Here is a 3,030-nt window from a genome sequence, read left to right as displayed (position 1 = left end):
CACAGAGACTACACTGAAATTCAGAGAAGCTTCATGGCTTTTACATTTTTGCTTCTAGTCATTTCCTGAGGTTTGGTTGCATTATTACCCTTGAGTTCTAAAAGAAAACACTTTCTCTCAAATAAATTCCGGTGTTTCCTTAGGTGAGACCAAGTTGACTTCTGTTACTTGAAACTAAAAGCATACCCATCTCCTGGGATCTCTCAAAGAACTTCCCCTGCAGGCTCCCGCCCACTGCTGTCTCCACTAAAATGTTTTCTACTGTTATTGCCTTCAGATCCCTGTCCTTTAGGAACTATTTCAGAAGAATTTGGCACCTGGAGTCTGTAAGACTTGAGAACAGAGAACACCTTAGGCAACACAGTTCACACATCAGTTTTGCAGAAGTGAAATGTTTGGCCTAATTTCTTAAAATAAAGTCATTTTTATGGGTGGTTAATTTTCCCATGTCCCAGTTGCTGAATGGTTTCATGTAAACCTTGAAAGTTTGCAGGGATTTGATCCTCATCCTAGGTGCTGTTCAAATTTTAAGGAATAAAATGGGGTTTCAAAGATAGCTGTTCAGTGTTTTCACTTATTAAACAAGTATTGAAAATATGTAGATATAGATTATTCAATGTTTTGCCATTTACAGAATATTTTCACTCACAGAGTCCCATTTGATTCAGATAGGATAGATTAAGGTAGTGTAGTATCCTATTTTCCCATTTCACAGATATCCCAGATTGTATCTGGGAAAATGACACTGTATGATGAACTCCTGAAGTGCAAATACAAGGTCTAATTAATCCTAATCTACTAATCATCCTACATAACAACTGACACGTAGGTTTTCAAGAACAAAAAATCCTTTCATCTCACACAGTAACTCCAATCTACTGCCACTAGCTGCATGCATGACTGCTAAGGATTTTGTGAATACATCAGATTCCATGTGAAGAAATGCTGTGACTGAATAGCATTGCTTCTTGACAGGTTAGGGAGAAGAGAGTAACAGCACAGTACTCAGGTTTTCACCCCTATATTAAATGCTTGATAAATGTTTATTGAGTTAAATTAAACTGGCAGGCCCAGGACTGAAACCAAGTCACCTGACTCTATTTTTTTTTAAAGATTTATTTATTTATTTATTTATTTATTTATTTATTTATTTATTTATAAATAAGCACTGGGTACAGTCAGAAGCGCAGGAGGGTGAGAGAATTCACCAGAGACAGAGTGGGGAATAGAATAGGCAGACTGATGAAATACACTGCTGAGGGGAGCAGCGGGCGCGGCAGGAGAGGTCTGCGCACCATGTGGGACCCTCGCTGGCAGCCAGGGATCAAACCAGCGCTGCAGAGGCTTTGGGTACCTTCGCAGTCCAGCGCTCAACCGCTGCGCCACCAGGGGAGGCCCACACCTGACTCTATTTGTTAGTGTTCTTTCATTATACTATTGGACATCTCCCCTCCCACTCCTAATATCTAAATCAGGGGTCAGAAAACTGTAGCCCAATGACCACAGGCTTACTGCCTGTTTTGGTAAACAAAGTTTTTCTGGAACACAGTCATGCTCATTGTTTACATGTTGTCCACATAAGCTTCCATTTTAACAGTAACAGAGCTGTATGGTCCCAACAGAGAACAGGTTGTCCACAAAGACTAAAATGTTTACCATCTGTCCCTTTGTAAAATGTCTGGCTATCCCATTCTTTAATCAAACCAAAGAAACTCCATTGCTCACAGTAGAACAATGTAATACTGTCTTTCCTTCTCTAAAGAAGTTGTTCTCTGGTATCCAGATTAAAGTGCACCTTGCCATCATTACTAACATTCTAAGAAAGGAAGGCAAATGTGTACTTTTCATTGGGCTATTCACGAATTGGCATTTAGAAAAGTAGCAGCTCCAATGTGAATTAAGGGCTCTAATTACTTGTGCCTGAAGTGATTAATTCATTGAAGGGTAAAAGAAAAATACAACATAAAATGGCAATCGAATTAAAACCTATTGTAAACTTTTATTCACCCAGGATGCAACCAACCAGGGAGTCATAACTTAATTTCTTTTGGGGGAGAAATGCTATACAAACATTGGTTAATGAAACTGATGAGGGAATCAGTTTTCAGCTTGTCTATTCAAATTAAAAGTAACTGATTTTCATAATTACAGCACTAAAGACTTGAGTCATGTAAAGAAGATTTAGTAATCTTTGTGGGACCTAAGGGGCAATATTACTTAAGTAGCATTAATGAGCAAAACTGTCCAAGTTTTGAACATGCAGGAGAATGGTATATGGGTTTATCCTTTAACTTTTAGTTTGTATACAGTATTATTGGAATAAAGCCAAGTAATACAAAAAAAGAAAATGTATTGAGTTAGTTCTCTTTCTCCAACAGATTGTGGATTACCATACTATACGATGTGATACTCACATTGGCAATTATCAAATATATGTTAGCCATAAGATAATTTATATGAAGTCACCAAATGTAGTGAGAGAAAATAAAACATTGAATACATAGCATAATATCAGATATTATGGAGAAAATGATAAAGACAGAAATATGTGGATAGATTGAAAATAGGGTAGTTAATAATTCTTCATATCTAAGTACAACATATTGCTCCTCTGAATAAGACATGGATCTATTTTCTTTCCCCTTGAACCTGGGCAGGGCTTGTGACTTATTTTGACCAGTTGTACACAGCAGAAGTGGCATTCTAAGATTTTCAAGCAGGTGTTAAGAGAACTTAGAATCCAACTGTCATGCTATGAAAAAACTGAGATCAAAATCCTGCATAAGAGCAGGCATGTGGAAGGAGGCCCTGCCAGACAAGAGGCCATCTTGAACATTCCTGCTTCAAGCAGATCCCCACAGAATAAGTGGCTTATATAACAAGAGGTGGAAGAATCAACCAACTGAGTCTAGTAAACCCACAATGATAAAGTGTTGCTTTAAGCCACTACATTTTGGGGTGGTTGGTTACACAGGAGTAGATGGCTTAAAACAAAGATAGACTTTGTGAAAAAGATCGTTTATATTTACG

The sequence above is a fragment of the Talpa occidentalis genome, unplaced genomic scaffold (assembly GCF_014898055.3).
Source record: "Talpa occidentalis isolate TD23 unplaced genomic scaffold, MPIMG_talOcc4v2.1 talOcc4.3, whole genome shotgun sequence".
Lineage (NCBI taxonomy): Eukaryota > Metazoa > Chordata > Mammalia > Eulipotyphla > Talpidae > Talpa > Talpa occidentalis.
Note: the sequence above shows the minus strand (reverse complement) of the source record.